Raw genomic sequence first — 18,839 nt, forward strand, 5'->3', positions numbered from 1 at the left:
ACCTGTCCCGGGCGTCTGGTGCGGAACCTTAGAGTAAGAAACATCACCGTGCACCTTGGCCAACGTGCGCGACTCGACCGAGCGCGCACTGGCCGAGGTGCACACCGATTTCACCTGGGTGCGCGCGCAGCACCTCGGGCGCACCGGGGTGCGCGCACAACGCCCGGGTTGCACCGTGGCCTGTGTGCTCGGGGCGCCTCGGGTGCGCGCTCGGTGTCGCCCCCGCGCGCGCGGTAGTGCGGGCAGCGCACCCCGGCCCGGCCCGGCCCCGACGAGAACGCAAACGGGCAAAAGGTTTATTCAAATAGCATTGCGACGCCCGGCGAAAAACTAAAAAAGGGTGCAACACCGGGACTTCCCGGGAGGTCACCCATCCCAGTACTACTCCGGCCCAAGCGCGCTTAACTGCGGAGTTCTGATGGGATCCGGTGCACTAACGCTGGTATGATCGCACCCGTTATGAGCTTGTCGCAGTGTGTACTTAGCAAACCGCGACCCACGTGCGAATCCACCCCGGCCACCCACCCCCGTCGAGGTGCACACCCTCCCTCGCGAAGTGCGCCCCGTTCGCCAAGTGTGAGCCCTGCCCGGGTGCGCGCACCTTGCTAGGGCGTCGGGTGTGCACCCGGCCCGGCCTACGTGCGTGCACCTGGAGGGGGCGTCGTGTGCGTGCAGTGTCCCGTCTGCAACGCGGTGCCCACACACCACCTCGGGCGCAACGACCTGCGCTCACATGTGGGCCGAGTGCACCTTGGTGCATGTTCGGGGCGCCTCGGGTGCACGCTCGATCTTGCCCCGGTGCACCAAGGCGCTCGGTTTGCCCCGGGTGCGCACTTGGTGCAAGGTGGGCACCCAAAATAGGGATCAAGCACCAAAACACAAGTTTCGGGATGCAAAATGGGACCCAAGGACCACAAATGCGTTCCAAGACCCATGATGGGTCCACGAGAACAAAAATGTGTTCCGAGACTTAATAAACAAATATTGGGTTTTAGGAGAAGAAACATGCTCTGATGCCCAAAACGAGAATCGACCCCGAAAAGGCCACAGGCCAAAAGTGGGATGCGAGACAAAAAAAAATGGGACCCGAGGACCAAAATTGGGTTCCCAGGTCGAAGACAGGGCAACCGGACAAGAAACGACCTCTAAGGCTCGAAATGAGTCCCGACGACTAAAACTTGACAAGAAGCACCCATCAGGCACCCAACTCGACACCCATGGGATGCCGACCCACCCGGGCTTCCACCTAGCACACCTTGGCACCCACCCACCCTCGCACCCAACCTCGCACCCAACTTAGCACCTTTGAACCCACATTGGCACTCACCCTGACCCTGGCACCTTGGAACCCACATTGGCACTCACCTTGACCCTGGCACCCACCTTTGCACTCACCTTGGGACCCACCCTGGCTCCCACCTCGGCACCCACCCAGACACCCACCTTGGTTCCTTGGCACCCACCTTGGATCCTTGGCACCCACCCCGACACCCACCTTGGCACGCAACTTGGCTACTTGCCACCCACCTTGGCTCCTTGACGCCCACCCCGACAACCACCCCGTGACCTACCCTGGCTAGGGTTGGTGCACACCCACCCTGGTGCCCACCTTGGCACCCACCCTATGACCCACCTTGGCACGCACCTTAGTACCCACCCCGTTACCCACCCTAGGACCCACCCCGTGACCCACCTTGGCCAGGGTGGGTGCCTTGGTGCGCACAACTTGCCTGGGCTGCACACCAGGGCGGGCTCAAGATGGCACCCGCGTTCCGTTTTTTTCACTATCTTTCAAAACGGAAATTTTAAAATCTCATTTTTTTCTTTTTTTTGCCTTTTCTGGAAATTAGTGAAGGCAGCGCATCAAAGGTGCGCAATGCTGGTGCGAACCCGGGAGCGCTCCGATGTGTGCTCCAAGGTGCGGCGTGCACGAAGTCCGAGCCCGGTTTGCCCCGGGTGCGCACCTCGCGTGCACCTTCGCCGGGGTGAGCACCTTGGCTGGGTTGCGCGCCCTGGTGCGTACCAAGGAGCGCTCTGAAGTGTGCTCCAAGGTGCGGCGTGCACGAAGTCGGAGCCCGGTTTGCCCCGGGTGTGCACCTCGGGTGCGCACCTCGCGTGCACCTTCGCTGCGGTGGGCACCTTGGCTGGGTTGCGCGCCTTGGTGGGCACCATGCAGTGCACGAAGTCGGAGCCCGGTTTGCCCCGGGCGCGCACCTCCGCCAGGGTGGGCACCTTGGTGCGCACAACTTGCCTGGGCTGCGCATCAGGAAGGGCTCAAGATGGCACCCGCGTTCCGTTTTTTTCACTATCTTTCAGAACGGAAATTTTAAAATATCGTTTTTTTTTGCCTTTTCTGGAAATTAGTGAAGGCAGCGCATCAAAGGTGCGCAACGCTGGTGCGAACCTGGGAGCGCTCCGATGTGTGCTCCAAGGTGCGGCGTGCACGAAGTCGGAGCCCGGTTTGCCTCGGGTGCGCCCTGGTGGGCACCATGGTGCGCACCAAGGAGCGCTCCGAAGTGTGCTCCAAGGTGCGGCCTGCACGAAGTCGGAGCCCGGTTTGCCCCGGGTGTGCACCTCGGGTGGGCACCTTGGTGCGCATGCCTTGCCTGGGCTGCGCACCAGGGCGGGCTCAAGATGGCACCCGCGTTCCTTTTTTTTCACTATCTTTCAAAACGGAAATTTTAAAATCTCATTTTTTTTTGCCTTTTTCTGGAAATTAGTGAAGGCAGCGCATCAAAGGTGCGCACCTCGCTGCCCACCACGGTGCGCAACGCCGGTGGGCACCCGGGAGTGCTTCGAAGTGTGCTCCAAGGTGCTGCGTGCACGTTGTCGGAGCCCGGTTTGCCCCGGGTGCGCACCTCGCGTGCACCTTCGTCGGGGTGGGCACCTTGGCTGGGTTTGCCCCGGCTGCGCTCCGAAGCGGGGTTATTGGAGCGCCGCCTCTTTTTTTGTCGGAGCGTTTGGTGGGGTTTCTCGCATTGGCTCTTCCGAGGCCCGGTTGCCACCCTGGCGCGCACGAAGTCGGAAGTAGGGTTAATTGCCCGGGTGCGCACCTTTGCCAGGGTGGGCACCTTACCTGGGCTGCGCACCAGGGCGGGCTCAAGATGGCACGCGCGTTCCGTTTTTTTCACTATCTTTCAAAACGGAAATTTTAAAATCTCCTTTTTTTTTTGCCTTTTCTGGAAATTAGTGAAGGCAGCGCATCAAAGGTGCGCACCTCGCTGCCCACCTTGGTGTGCTCTGAGGTGCGCACCCGGGAGCGCTACGAAGTGTGCTCCAAGGTGCGGCGTGCACGTTGTCGGAGCCCGGTTTGCCCCGGGTGCGCACCTCGCCTGCACCTTGGCCGGGGTGGGCACCTTGGCTGGGTTTGCCCAGGGTGCGCTCCGAAGCGGGGTTACTGGAGCGCCCCCTCTTTTTTTGTCAGAGCGTTTGGTGGGGTTTCTCGCATTGGCTCTTCCCAGGCCCGGTTGTTGGGTGCGCTCCCACCCTGGCGCGCGCGAAGTTGGAAGTTGGGTTAATTGCCCGGGCGCGCACCTTCGCCAGGGTGGGCACCTTGGTGCGCACACCTTGGCTGGGCTGCGCACCAGGGCGGGCTCAAGATGGCACCAGCATTCCCTTTTTCTCACTATCTTTCAAAACGGAAATTTTAAAATCTCGTTTTTTTTTTGCCTTTTATGGAAATTAGTGAAGGCATCGCATCAAAGGTGCGCACCTCGCTGCCCACCTTGGTGTGCTCCGAGGTGCCCACCACGGTGCGCAACGCCGGTGCGAACCCGGGAGCGCCCCGATGTGTGCTCCAAGGTGCGGCGTGCACGAAGTCGGACCCCGGTTTGCCCCGGGTGCGCACCTCGCGTGCACCTTGGTGCGCACACCTTGGCTGGGTTGCGCGGCCTGGTGGGCACCATGGTGCGCACCAAGGAGCGCTCCGAAGTGTGCTCCAAGGTGCGGCGTGCACGAAGTCGGAGCCCGGTTTGCCCCGGGTACGCACCTCGCGTGCACCTTCGCCGGGGTGGGCACCTCGGCTGGGTTGCGCGCCCTGGTGCGCACCAAGGAGCGCTCCGAAGTGTGCTCCAAGGTGCGGCGTGCACGAAGTCGGAGCCCGGTTTGCCCCGGGTGCGCACCTTCGCCGCGGTGCGCACCATGGCGTGCACGAAGTCGGAGCCCGGTTTGCCCCGGGTGCGCACCTCGCGTGCACCTTCGGCGGGGTTGCGCGCCCTGGTGGGCACCATGGTGCGCACCAAGGAGCGCTCCGAAGTGTGCTCCAAGGTGCGGCGTGCACGAAGTCGGAGCCCGGTTTGCCCCGGGTGCGCACCTCGCGTGCACCTTCGGCGGGGTTGCGCGCCCTGGTGGGCACCATGGTGCGCACCAAGGAGCGCTCCGAAGTGTGCTCCAAGGTGCGGCGTGCACGAAGTCGGAGCCCGGTTTGCCCCGGGTGCGCACCTCGCGTGCACCTTCGCCGCGGTGGGCACCATGGCGTGCACGAAGTCGGAGCCCGGTTTGCCCCGGGTGCGCACCTCGCGTGCACCTTCGCCGGGGTGGGCACCTCGGCTGGGTTGCGCGCCCTGGTGCGCACCAAGGAGCGCTCCGAAGTGTGCTCCAAGGTGCGGCGTGCACGAAGTCGGAGCCCGGTTTGCCCCGGGTGCGCACCTCGCGTGCACCTTCGCCAGGGTGGGCACCTCGGTGCGCACACCTTCTCAATGTTTTCTTGCCTTTTCTGGAAATTGGTGAAGGCAGCGCATCAAAGGTGCGCACCTCGGTGTGCTCCGAGGTGCGAACCCGAGAGCGCTCCGAGGTGCCCACGAAGTCGAAAGTCGGGTTAATTGCATTGTTTTCCCCGGGTGCGCTCCGAGGTGCGCAACATCGGCGCGCACCAAGGAGGGCTCCGAAGTGTGCTCCAAGGTGCGCACGATGGCGTGCACCTCTGGTGCGCACGATTCGGAGCTCGGTTTGACCGGGGTGCGCACACCTTGGCTGGGTTGCGCACCTTTTGTGCGCTCCAAGGTGCGCACGAAGTCGGAGCTCGGTTTGCCCCGGGTGCGCACCTTCGCCAGGGTGCGCACCTTGATGCGCACGCCTTGGCTGGGCTGCGCACCTTGGTGGGCGCCATGGTGCGCACCTTTCGTGCGCTCCAAGGTGCGCACGAAGTCGGAGCTCGGTTTGCCCCGGGTGCGCACCTTGGTGGGCGCCATGGTGCACTCCGAGGTGCCCAAGATTGGTGCGCACCAAGGAGCGCTCCGAAGTGCGCTCCAAGGTGCGCGCGAAGTCGAAAGTTGGGTTAATTGTCCGGTTTGCCTCGGGTGCGCACCTTGCGTGCACCTTCGCCAGGGTGGGCGCCTTGGTGCGCACACCTTGGCTGGGCTGCGCACACCTTGGCACCCGCGTTTCCTTCATTTTAAATTTTTTTTTTTTACAATCTCTCAAGTGGGAAATTCTATAATCTCAACTTTTTTTGCCTTTTCAGGAAACTTTTGAATGGAGCGCATCATTGGTGCGCTCCGAAGTGTGCTCCAAAGCTCTCTCCAGCTGCGTGCACCTGCCCCGGCCGCGCACCCGGCCCCGCCCAGCTTCGCTCACCTGTCCCGGGCGTCTGGTGCGGAACCTTAGAGTAAGAAACATCACCGTGCACCTTGGCCAACGTGCGCGACTCGACCGAGCGCGCACTGGCCGAGGTGCACACCGATTTCACCTGGGTGCGCGCGCAGCACCTCGGGCGCACCGGGGTGCGCGCACAACGCCCGGGTTGCACCGTGGCCTGTGTGCTCGGGGCGCCTCGGGTGCGCGCTCGGTGTCGCCCCCGCGCGCGCGGTAGTGCGGGCAGCGCACCCCGGCCCGGCCCGGCCCCGACGAGAACGCAAACGGGCAAAAGGTTTATTCAAATAGCATTGCGACGCCCGGCGAAAAACTAAAAAAGGGTGCAACACCGGGACTTCCCGGGAGGTCACCCATCCCAGTACTACTCCGGCCCAAGCGCGCTTAACTGCGGAGTTCTGATGGGATCCGGTGCACTAACGCTGGTATGATCGCACCCGTTATGAGCTTGTCGCAGTGTGTACTTAGCAAACCGCGACCCACGTGCGAATCCACCCCGGCCACCCACCCCCGTCGAGGTGCACACCCTCCCTCGCGAAGTGCGCCCCGTTCGCCAAGTGTGAGCCCTGCCCGGGTGCGCGCACCTTGCTAGGGCGTCGGGTGTGCACCCGGCCCGGCCTACGTGCGTGCACCTGGAGGGGGCGTCGTGTGCGTGCAGTGTCCCGTCTGCAACGCGGTGCCCACACACCACCTCGGGCGCAACGACCTGCGCTCACATGTGGGCCGAGTGCACCTTGGTGCATGTTCGGGGCGCCTCGGGTGCACGCTCGATCTTGCCCCGGTGCACCAAGGCGCTCGATTTGCCCCGGGTGCGCACTTGGTGCAAGGTGGGCACCCAAAATAGGGATCAAGCACCAAAACACAAGTTTCGGGATGCAAAATGGGACCCAAGGACCACAAATGCGTTCCAAGACCCATGATGGGTCCACGAGAACAAAAATGTGTTCCGAGACTTAATAAACAAATATTGGGTTTTAGGAGAAGAAACATGCTCTGATGCCCAAAACGAGAATCGACCCCGAAAAGGCCACAGGCCAAAAGTGGGATGCGAGACAAAAAAAAATGGGACCCGAGGACCAAAATTGGGTTCCCAGGTCGAAGACAGGGCAACCGGACAAGAAACGACCTCTAAGGCTCGAAATGAGTCCCGACGACTAAAACTTGACAAGAAGCACCCATCAGGCACCCAACTCGACACCCATGGGATGCCGACCCACCCGGGCTTCCACCTAGCACACCTTGGCACCCACCCACCCTCGCACCCAACCTCGCACCCAACTTAGCACCTTTGAACCCACATTGGCACTCACCCTGACCCTGGCACCTTGGAACCCACATTGGCACTCACCTTGACCCTGGCACCCACCTTTGCACTCACCTTGGGACCCACCCTGGCTCCCACCTCGGCACCCACCCAGACACCCACCTTGGTTCCTTGGCACCCACCTTGGATCCTTGGCACCCACCCCGACACCCACCTTGGCACGCAACTTGGCTACTTGCCACCCACCTTGGCTCCTTGACGCCCACCCCGACAACCACCCCGTGACCTACCCTGGCTAGGGTTGGTGCACACCCACCCTGGTGCCCACCTTGGCACCCACCCTATGACCCACCTTGGCACGCACCTTAGTACCCACCCCGTTACCCACCCTAGGACCCACCCCGTGACCCACCTTGGCCAGGGTGGGTGCACCCACCCTGGTGCCCACCTTGGCACCCACCCATCCTAGCACCCAGCCTGTGACCGGGCTTGGAACCCAACCTTGCACCCGCACCCGTCTTGGCCAGTGTGGGTGCGCACCCATCCTGGCACCCACGTTGTGACACACCCTTTAACCCACGCACCCTAGCACCCACGTTGGCACCCACCTTGGAACCCAACCTAGCAACTTGGCACCCACCCCGTGACCCACCTTGGCATCCACCATAGCAGTCGCCGACTTGGCACCCACCTCGGCACCCACCTTGACACTTGTGGACCCACCTTGCCACTCACCCTAGCATCGACCCATCCTAGCACCCACCCTGGCACCTTTGCACCCTAGCACTCACCCATCCTAGCACCTAACCTGTGACCCACCTTGACACTCACCCTCGCACCCACCTTGGAACCCAACCTAGCACCCACCCACCCTGACACCAACCCTAGCACCTACCCACCCTTGCACCCACCCTGTGACCCATCTTGGCACCCACCCATCCTACCACTCAACCTATCACCCACCTTCTCACCCACCTTGGCATCCACCTTAGCACCCACCCACACTGGCACCTTGGCACCCACCTCGGGCAAGGTGGGTGCACACCCACCCTGGCACCCAATTTAGAACCCACCGAGCATGTTACCCACCTTGGCACCCACATTGCAGCCCACCCTAGTACCCACCCTATGACCCACATTGGCATCCACACCCTAGCACCCAGGCACCTCGACACCCGCCTTGACACCCACCCTAGCACTGAACCTGTGACCCACCTTGGAACTCACCCTAGAACCCACCCACCCTGTGAACCACCTTGGCATCCACCTTAGCACCCACCCACCTTGGCACCCACTCTAGCACTCACCCATCCTAACACCCAACTTGTTACCCACCTTGGCACCCGCCCTCGCGTCCACCTTGAAACCCACCCTAGCACCCACCCACGCAGGAGCCCACCTTGGCACCCAACCTAACACCCACGCATCCTGGCACCCAACTTGTGACCCACCTTGGAACCCACCCTAGTACCCACCTTTGAACCCACTATATCACCAACCCACCTTGGCACCCACCCTATGACCCTCTTTGGAATCCACCCTAGCACGCACCCACCCTGGCACCCACCATGGAGCGCACCCTAGCACCCACCCACCTCGGCACGCACCTCAACACCCACCTTGGTGTGCGCACTGCGCCAACCTCTCAAAGACCCTATGTGGTGCGCTCCAAAGTGTACACCTTTGGTGCGCTCCAAGGTGCGCACCTTTGGTGCACACCGAGGTGCACACCAAAGTGTGCACCGAGGTGAGCACCAAAGTGCACTCCAGGGTGCACACCAAGGCGTGCACCTTTGGTGCGGTCAATGCAAACGAATTCGGAAGTTGGGGTCGATGTCCTAATCGCTGCTGCAGACTACACGTATGAGAATCGGACAAATAGCTTTATATAGGGGAGGTGTTGCGTTTGATGGGTCGACTCCCCTGGTTGTGTGCACTGCACCAACTTCAAAGACCCTGTCTTGTTTAAGAAGTCAAAAGTTGGGGTGGATGTCCTAATCATTGCTGCAGTCTACGCATGTATGAGAATCAGACAAATAGCTTATATAGGGGAGGTGTTGCATTCGGTGGGTTGACTCCCCTGGTTGTGCGCACTGCGCCAACCTCAAAGACCCCGCATAGCAGAAGAAGTCGGAAGTCGGATTTTGGTGAGCACCAAGGCGTGCACCTTTGGTGCGGTCAACGCAGACGAATTCAGAAGTTGGGGTGGATGTCCTAATCGTTGTTGCAGGCTACACATGTATGAGAATCAGACAAATAGCTTATATAGGGGAGGTGTTGGGTTTGATGGGTCAACTCCCTTGGTTGTGCGCATTACGCCAACCTCAAAGACCTTGTTTTCGTTAAGAAGTCAAAAGTTGGGGTCAATGTCCTAATGGCTCCTGCAGGCTACACATGTATGAGAATCGGACAAATAGCTTATATAGGGGAGGTGTTGGGTTTGATGGGTCGACTCCCCTGGTTGTGCGCATTACGTCAACCTCAAAGACCTTGTTTTCGTTAAGAAGTCAAAAGTTGGGGTCGATGTCCTAATTGCTCCTGTAGACTACACATGTATGAGAATCAGACAAATAGCTTATATAGGGGAGGTGTTGGGTTTGATGGGTTGACTCCCCTAGTTGTTCGCATTACACCAACCTCAAAGACCTTGTTTTCGTTTAGAAGCCGAAAGTTGGGGTCGATGTCCTAATTGCTCCTGCAGGCTACGCATGTATGAGAATCAGACAAATAGCTTATATAGGGGAGGTGTTGGGTTTGATGGGTCGACTCCCCTGGTTGTGCGCATTGCGCCAACCTCAAAGACCCTGCATTGCGGATGAAGTCGAAAGTCAGAGTTTGGTGTGCTACAAGGTGTGGTCGAAGGTGCTCACCTAGGTGTGCACCTTTGGAGCACAGGAAAAGTGCCCTCCAAAAGTGCGCACCTTTGGAGTGCACAAAAGTGCCCTCCAAAAGTGCGCACCTTTGGAGCGCAGAAAAGTGCCCTCCAAAAAGTGCCCTCCAAAAGTGCGCACCTTTGGAGCGCAGAAAAGTGCCCTCCAAAAAGTGCCCTCCAAAAGTGCGCACCTTTGGAGCGCAGAAAAGTGCCCTCCAAAAAGTGCCCTCCAAAAGTGCGCACCTTTGGAGCGCAGAAAAGTGCCCTCCAAAAGTGCGCACCTTTGGAGCGCAGAAAAGTGCCCTCCAAAAAGTGCCCTCCAAAAGTGCGCACCTTTGGAGCGCAGAAAAGTGCCCTCCAAAAAGTGCCCTCCAAAAGTGCGCACCTTTGGAGCGCAGAAAAGTGCCCTCCAAAAGTGCGCACCTTTGGAGCGCAGAAAAGTGCCCTCCAAAAAGTGCCCTCCAAAAGTGCGCACCTTTGGAGCGCAGAAAAGTGCCCTCCAAAAAGTGCCCTCCAAAAGTGCGCACCTTTGGAGCGCAGAAAAGTGCCCTCCAAAAGTGCGCACCTTTGGAGCGCACAAAAGTGCCCTCCAAAAGTGCGCACTTTTGGTGCGCACCAAGGCGCTGGTTCGGTCGTTGCAGGCGAGTTCGGAAGTTGGGGTCGATGTCCTGAGCGGAGGTGCAAACTACACAGGTGTCGGAATCGGACAAATAGCTTATATAGGGGAGGTGTATGCTTCGATGGGTCGACTCCCCAGGTTGAGCGCACCGCGCCAACCTCAAAGACCCTACGGTATGGATGAAGTCGGAAGTTGGGTCCGATGACCAATTCGATTAGTAGGTATGCTCATGAGGTCGGAATTTGGGTCCGATGACCTGCCATGTGCAGGAAGGCGAATGTTGACACTGTGCGTTGCAAGGTGCACACCAAGGCGCTGGTGCGGTCTTTTTAGTCGAGTTCGGAAGTTGGGGTCGATGTCCTGATCGGAGGTGCAAGCTACACAGGTGTGGGAATCGGACAAATAGCTTATATAGGGGAGGTGTATGCTTCGTTGGGTCGACTCCCCGGGTTGAGCGCACCGCGCCAACCTCAAAGACCCTACGGTATGGATGAAGTCGGAAGTTGGGTCCGATGACCGATTCGATATGTAGGCATACTCGCGAGGTCGGAATTTGGGTCCGATGACCTGCCACGTGCAGGAAGGCGAATGTTGGCACTGTGCGTTGCAAGGTGCGCACCAAGGCGCTGGTTCGGTCGTTGGAGGCGAGTTCGGAAGTTGGGGTCGATGTCTTGATCGGAGGTGCAAACTACACAGGTGTGGGAATCGGACAAATAGCTTATATAGGGGAGGTGTATGCTTCGTTGGGTCGACTCCCCGGGTTGAGCGCACCGCGCCAACCTCAAAGACCCTACGGTATGGATGAAGTCGGAAGTTGGGTCCGATGACCGATTCGATATGTAGGCATACTCGCGAGGTCGGAATTTGGGTCCGATGACCTGCCATGTGCAGGAAGGCGAATGTTGGGACTGTGCGTCGCAAGGTGCGCACCAAGGCGCTGGTGCCGTCGTTGCAGTCGAGTTCGGAAGTTGGGGTCGATGTCCTGGTCAGAGGTGCAAACTACACAGGTGTGGGAATCGGACAAATAGCTTATATAGGGGAGGTGTATGCTTCGATGGGTCGACTCCCTGGGTTGAGCGCACCGCGCCAACCTCAAAGACCCTACAGTATGGATGAAGTCGGAAGTTGGGTCCGATGACCGATTCGATACGTAGGCATATTGGCGAGGTCTGAATTTGTGTCCGATGACCTGCCATGCGCAGGAAGGCGGAATTTGGGTCCGATGACCGAGTTGATGGCGTGCCATGCGCAGAAAGGCGGAATTTGGGTCCGATGACCGAGTTGATGTTGATGGCCCGCCATGCACAGGAAGGCGGAATTTGGGTCCGATGACCGATTTGAAGGCGTGCCATACGCAAAAAGGCGGAGTTTGGGTCCGATGACCGAGTTGATATTGATGGCCCGCCATGCGCAGGAAGGCGGAATTTGGGTCCGATGACCTGACATACGCATGGAGTCCGACTCGGGGGCCGATGTTCGATTCGATGACTTGCATTGTGGGTAAAGTCGGAAGTTGTGGTCTTTGACCCGATTCGATGACCAGACTTCGGCTGCTTGAGAATCGGACAAATAACTTATATAGGGGAGGTAGTGTTCTCGAGCATCCTCCCCCCGTGCCCGTTTATGTCGATTGATGCTGGTGCTCGACTGGTTGGAGCGCTCGGATGCAAAAATCTTGCACCAGGATTTATCGATTGTGATGGACACGGCAAGTCTCCTGATTGCTATGCAGGAGCTCATCGTGAATCTCTATGCGGCCTTGGTATGGACTCGACCTGCGGAATGGTTCGGCAATGGTAGTCGCTCCAACACGTCCTTGCAATGGCCACAGAGGTGATTCGACTAGAGCTCCAGTCTAGCTTTTGGGTTGCTTGGCGGACTGGTATAGCCGCGATCGAGTTCCGGCCATGAACGTTTTAGATAGCTCTTGGGCTTTCTGGGACGGAAGTCGGAAGTTTGGGCTGTTGTCCGATTTGATGACCATTCTTCGGATGTGTGAGAATCGGACAAATAACTTATATAGGGGACTGTGTTGTCTCACGCAGCCCCCTCCGTGCCCCTCTATCTCGACCGATGTTGGTGCTTGAAAGGGTTGGGATCGCTCGGATTTATAAACGTGCACCACCATTTGTCGAGTGTGAGGGACGCGGCAGGTCTCCTAAATGCTATGCGGGCGCTCTCTGAGAATCTCTATCCGGCCTCGACACAGACTAGTCTTGCTGAATGGTTTGGCACTGGTAGTCGATCCAACACGTCGTTGTTGTGGCCGCCTAGGCGATTCGATTCGAGCCCCCGTCTAGCTTTTGGGTTGCTTGGCGGATTTTGCCCTATCCGCAAGTGAGCTCGGTCCCTAAACGTTCGAGAAACCCGATTGCTATGCGCCGACTCTCTTTCTTGCGAGCCTCCATCTAGCTTTTGGGTCTCTACGGAACGGAAGTCGGAATCTGGGACCGTTGTTTGATTCGACGAGGCAGACTACGGTTGTGCGAGAATCGGACAAATAACTTATATAGGGGAGGTGTTGACTGGAGCATTCTCCCCCGTGCCCCTCTAACTCGACCAATGCTGGCGCTCGAACGGTGGTAGCGCTCGGATTTTCATTGAGCGCCAGCATTGGTCGATTTAGAGGGGCATGCGAGATTCCCGAATGCTATGCGAGGGCTCTAACGGAAATGTCTATTGGTTTCGGTATGGATGCAATTGCGAGTGGTTCGGCAAAGGTAGTCGTTCCGATGCGTCCATGTCGTGGCCAAATCGATAATTCGATTTGAGCCCTCGTATAGCATTTGGGTCTCTCGATGTGATTCCGCATTCCAGTCCCTTTGGGCACTGCTTGAGCCGCATCCCAGGGGGTTCCCTTCCCAATAATCTGCCTCGCAACCCGATTGCTATGCGGTGAGGCTCCTCGGCCGCCTCGGAACTATCTGTGTATCAGACGCATCGCGGGATAAGGGGTTGGCAACGGTAGTCGCCCCAAGCGCGTCCGATGCTTGGACCATTCCGAGGCGGCCCTGAAGCCTCTTCCGTCTAGCCGTTGGGTCCTTCTCGCCGCATCCCTCGCCTCGCACCCCGATTGCTATGCGGTGAGGCTCCTCGGCCGCCTCGGAACTATCTGTGTATCGGACGCGTCGCGGGATAAGGGGTTGTCACTGGTAGTCGCCCCAAGCGCGTCCGATGCTTGGACCATTCCGAGGCGGCCCTGAAGCCTCTTCCGTCTAGCCGTTGGGTCCTTCTCGCCGCATCCCTCGCCTCGCACCCCGATTGCTATGCGGTGAGGCTCCTCGGCCGCCTCGGAACTATCTGTGTATCGGACGCGTCGCGGGATAAGGGGTTGTCATTGGTAGTCGCCCCAAGCGCGTCCGATGCTTGGACCATTCCGAGGCGGCCCTGAAGCCTCTTCCGTCTAGCCGTTGGGTCCTTCTCGCCGCATCCCTCGCCTCGCACCCCGATTGCTATGCGGTGAGGCTCCTCGGCCGCCTCGGAACTATCTGTGTATCGGACGCGTCGCGGGATAAGGGGTTGTCACTGGTAGTCGCCCCAAGCGCGTCCGATGCTTGGACCATTCCGAGGCGGCCCTGAAGCCTCTTCCGTCTAGCCGTTGGGTCCTTCTCGCCGCATCCCTCGCCTCGCACCCCGATTGCTATGCGGTGAGGCTCCTCGGCCGCCTCGGAACTATCTGTGTATCGGACGCGTCGCGGGATAAGGGGTTGTCACTGGTAGTCGCCCCAAGCGCGTTCGATGCTTGGACCATTCCGAGGCGGCCCTGAAGCCTCTTCCGTCTAGCCGTTGGGTCCTTCTCGCCGCATCCCTCGCCTCGCACCCCGATTGCTATGCGGTGAGGCTCCTCGGCCGCCTCGGAACTATCTGTGTATCGGACGCGTCGCGGGATAAGGGGTTGTCACTGGTAGTCGCCCCAAGCGCGTCCGATGCTTAGACCATTCCGAGGCGGACCCGAAGCCTCTTCCGTCTAGCCGTTGGGTCCTTCTCGCCGCATCCTTCGCCTCGCACCCCGATTGCTATGCGGTGAGGCTCCTCGGCCGCCTCGGAACTATCTGTGTATCGGACGCGTCGCGGGATAAGGGGTTGTCACTGGTAGTCGCCCCAAGCGCGTCCGATGCTTGGACCATTCCGAGGCGGACCCGAAGCCTCTTCCGTCTAGCCGTTGGGTCCTTCTCGCCGCATCCCTCGCCTCGCACCCCGATTGCTATGCGGTGAGGCTCCTCGGCCGCCTTGGAACTATCTGTGTATCGGACGCGTCGCGGGATAAGGGGTTGTCACTGGTAGTCGCCCCAAGCGCGTCCGATGCTTGGACCATTCCGAGGCGGACCCGAAGCCTCTTCCGTCTAGCCGTTGGGTCCTTCTCGCCGCATCCCTCGCCTCGCACCCCGATTGCTATGCGGTGAGGCTCCTCGGCCGCCTTGGAACTATCTGTGTATCGGACGCGTCGCGGGATAAGGGGTTGTCACTGGTAGTCGCCCCAAGCGCGTCCGATGCTTGGACCATTCCGAGGCGGACCCGAAGCCTCTTCCGTCTAGCCGTTGGGTCCTTCTCGCCGCATCCCTCGCCTCGCACCCCGATTGCTATGCGGTGAGGCTCCTCGGCCGCCTTGGAACTATCTGTGTATCGGACGCGTCGCGGGATAAGGGGTTGTCACTGGTAGTCGCCCCAAGCGCGTCCGATGCTTGGACCATTCCGAGGCGGCCCCGAAGCCTCTTCCGTGTAGCCGTTGGGTCCTTCTCGCCGCATCCCTCGCCTCGCACCCCGATTGCGATGCGGTGAGGCTCCTCGGCCGCCTTGGAACTATCTGTGTATCGGACGCGTCGCGGGATAAGGGGTTGTCACTGGTAGTCGCCCCAAGCGCGTCCGATGCTTGGACCATTCCGAGGCGGCCCCGAAGCCTCTTCCGTGTAGCCGTTGGGTCCTTCTCGCCGCATCCCTCGCCTCGCACCCCGATTGCTATGCGGTGAGGCTCCTCGGCCGCCTTGGAACTATCTGTGTATCAGACGCGTCGCGGGATAAGGGGTTGTCACTGGTAGTCGCCCCAAGCGCGTCCGATGCTTGGACCATTCCGAGGCGGACCTGAAGCCTCTTCCCTCTAGCCGTTGGGGCTTTCTCGCCGCATCCCTCGCCTCGCACCCTGATTGCTATGCTGTGAGGCTCCTCGGCCGCCTTGGAACTATCTGTGTATCGGACGCATCGCGGGATAAGGGGTTGGCAGTGGTAGTCGCCCCAAGCGCATCCGATGCTTGGACCATTCCGAGGCGGCCCTGCAGCCTCTTCCGTCTAGCCGTTGGGGCCATCTCGCCGCATCCCCCACCTCGCACCACGATTGCTATGCGGTGAGGCTCCTTGGCCGCCTCGGAACTATCTGTGTATCGGACGCATCGCGGGATAAGGGGTTGTCACTGGTAGTCGCCCCAAGCGCGTCCGATGCTTGGACTATTCCGAGGCGGCCCTGCAGCCTCTTCCGTCTAGCCGTTGGGGCCATCTCGCTGCATCCCCCACCTCCTCGGCCGCCTCGGAACTATCTGTGTATCGAACGCATCGCGGGATAAGGGGTTGGCAGTGGTAGTCGCCCCAAGCGCGTCCGATGCTTGGACTATTCCGAGGCAGCCCTGCAGCCTCTTCCGTCTAGCCTTTGGGGCCATCTCGCCGCATCCCTCGCCTCGCACCCCGATTGCTATGCGGTGAGGCTCCTCGGCCGCCTGGGAACTATCTTCGTATCGGACGCATCGCGGGATAAGGGGTTGTCACTGGTAGTCGCCCCAAGCGCGTCCGATGCTTGGACTATTCCGAGGCGGCCCTGTGGCCTCTTCCGTCTAGCCGTTGGGGCCATCTCGCCGCATCCCCCACCTCGCACCCCGATTGCTATGCGGTGAGGCTCTTCGGCCGCCTTGGAACTATCTTCGTATCGGACGCATTGCGGGATAAGGGGTTGTCACTGGTAGTGGCCCCAAGCGCGTCCGATGCTTGGACTATTCCGAGGCGGCCCTGCAGCCTCTTCCGTCTAGCCGTTGGGGCCATCTCGCCGCATCCCCCACCTCGCACCCCGATTGCTATGCGGTGAGGCTCCTCGGCCGCCTTGGAACTATCTTCGTATCGGACGCATCGCGGGATAAGGGGTTGTCACTGGTAGTCGCCCCAAGCGCGTCCGATGCTTGGACTATTCCGACGCGGCCCTGTGGCCTCTTCCGTCTAGCCGTTGGGGCCATCTCGCCGCATCCCCCACCTCGCACCCCGATTGCTATGCGGTGAGGCTCCTCGGCCGCCTTGGAACCATCTTCGTATCGGACGCATCGCGGGATAGGGGGCTGTCACTGGTAGTCGCCCCAAGCGTGTCCGATGCTTGGACCATTCCTAGGCGGCCCTGAAGCCTCTTCCGTCTAGCCGTTGGGGCCTTCCCGCCCCATCCCTCGCCTCGCACCCCCGATTGCTATGCGGTGAGGCTCCTCGGCCGCCTTGGAACCATCTGTGTATCGGACGCATCGCGGGATAAGGGGTTGGCACTGGCAGTCGCCCCAAGCGCGTCCGATGCTTGGACCATTCCGAGGTGGCCCTGAAGCCTCTTCCGTCTAGCCGTTGGGGCCTTCCCGCCCCATCCCTCGCCTCGCACCCCGATTGATATGCGGTGAGGCTCCTCGGCCGCCTTGGAACTATCTGTGTATCGGACGCATCGCGGGATAAGGGGTTGGCACTGGTAGTCGTCCCAATCGCATCCGATGCTTGGACCATTCCGAGGCGGCCCTGCAGCCTCTTCCGTTTAGCCGTCGGGGCCTTCCCGCCGCATCCCTCGCCTCGCATCCCGATTCCTATGCGGTGAGTCTTCTCGGCCGCCACGGAACTATACCTGTTATTGCTACTGCATCCTTCGGCTGGTAACCTCCTCTGCCGCCTTGGAACGTTCTCTTTGTCGGACGCGTCGCGGGATAAGGGGTTGGCACTGGTAGTCGCCCCAAGCGCGCCCGATGCATAGACCGCTCCGAGTCGACCTTGCTTTCAGCCTCTCACATGCATAGACCTCTCTGAGTCGACCCTGCAGCCTCTCACGTTTAGCCTTTGGAATCTCGCCTCACAACATGATTGCTATCCTTGATGCATCCCTTGCCTCGAGCCCTGATTGCTTTCTTGGCTGCATCCCTCCTCTCCTCACAGCCCGGTTGTCATCACTGCTTCATCCGTCGCTTCATGCATTCTGGCTGCTGGGCCCTTCCCACCGCACACCTCGATTGCTATCTCTTCTGCATCACACACCCCGATTGCTATCTCTGCTACATCCCTCGGCTCTCACTTCTGCATCCTTCGCCTCACACCTCGATTGCTATCAATGCTGCATCCGTAACCTCACACCCCGATTGCTATGCGGGGAGGCTCCTTGGCCGCCTTGGAAATTTCTGTGTGTCGGACGCACCGCGGGATAAGGGGTTGGCACTGGTAGTCGCCCCAAGTGCGCCCGATTCTTAGACCGCTTCGAGGTGACCTCGTAGCCTCTTTCGTCCAGGCTTCCTGCCTTCAACGCCCTTTTTACACCTCGATTGCTATGCGCGGGCTCGTTGGCGTCTATCACCTCTCTGCGAAGAGTGGCACGATGATTGTTGGGGTAAATCGTAGCAGTCCGATCTCTGGCCTTGGGCCATTGTGAGGGCTGATGATTTCCTGTGCGCATCTCGTGTTCGCCCAGTAACAGACTCGACGACTTGTAATCGGTCTTGTTCCCGATTGTTCCTGGAGGTAGTCTTCGGAACTCTTGGATTTGACCTGTCACTCGAACTGTCCTCTTCCGAGGATGCTTGTGTGTGTGTGCTTGTGCCATTTCCTTGGCGGTATTAACGAGATATTAAAGAGCGGAGTGAGCGCCTCGCCCAGCTATGTTTGGGGCTCTCACTCCCTTACCCGGTGTGCGACCGCTTTGCACGTAGGTTGCGGAGCATCGCGACTCTTTCGATGTTTGGCGGTTGTCTTCCGGTGATGCGTTGGTCCCGAAGTGCACGTTACTAGCATTTCTGCCATTGTTCTCGATCTTTGGCACGTTCCTTCGTTGCAATTGGATATATATCTCCGTTTATACGCGCAGGCTTCTCCCGCCTATTCAGCGCTGTCCCACTCTCAGCACTCTCGTGGTCTCCTTGGCTTCTCTCTCCCGTGAGCGAGCTCTCTTCTCGAGTCTTTTCCATGTCCCATGGAGGTTGCCTTGCGAAATTCGGGCACACAAACGTGACCGGATAAGAGCGGAATTGCCTATGAGGAGAAGCTCACCTTAGGGAGCAGCAATGCCGAGTGTTTCGACAGAGGGTAGAGGGGGCGTTGTTTGGGCGGTTGCACAAAAGAGTGCTACGTTTGCACTGAAGGTTGCTTCTTCGTCTCCGACGAACTCTTCGAGGCAAAAAAGCTTGTTTACGGGGTCGAGGTGGGACTGTTCGTGCGAGTTGCGCCACCAAAAGTGCGTAGGGGGCATATACCTGGGAAATGGATGTCTCTGAGTGGCCTTACTCGGTCGC

At 59.7% G+C, this 18,839-nt stretch overlaps 2 non-coding genes across 2 annotated transcripts; both read right to left on the minus strand.

Annotated features, from left to right (window-relative positions):
• Positions 1-337: 337 nt before the first annotated feature.
• LOC131870681 (5S ribosomal RNA) lies at positions 338-456 on the minus strand. The gene has a single exon (XR_009368985.1). It is a non-coding gene; the product is annotated as a 5S ribosomal RNA (ribosomal RNA).
• A 5,453-nt stretch (positions 457-5,909) lies between these two features.
• Positions 5,910-6,028, minus strand: LOC131870682 (5S ribosomal RNA). Its single transcript, XR_009368986.1, has one exon. It is a non-coding gene; the product is annotated as a 5S ribosomal RNA (ribosomal RNA).
• Between the last annotated feature and the right edge of the window lie 12,811 nt (positions 6,029-18,839).

This window comes from Cryptomeria japonica, unplaced genomic scaffold (assembly GCF_030272615.1).
Source record: "Cryptomeria japonica unplaced genomic scaffold, Sugi_1.0 HiC_scaffold_343, whole genome shotgun sequence".
NCBI classification, from domain to species: Eukaryota; Viridiplantae; Streptophyta; class Pinopsida; order Cupressales; family Cupressaceae; genus Cryptomeria; species Cryptomeria japonica.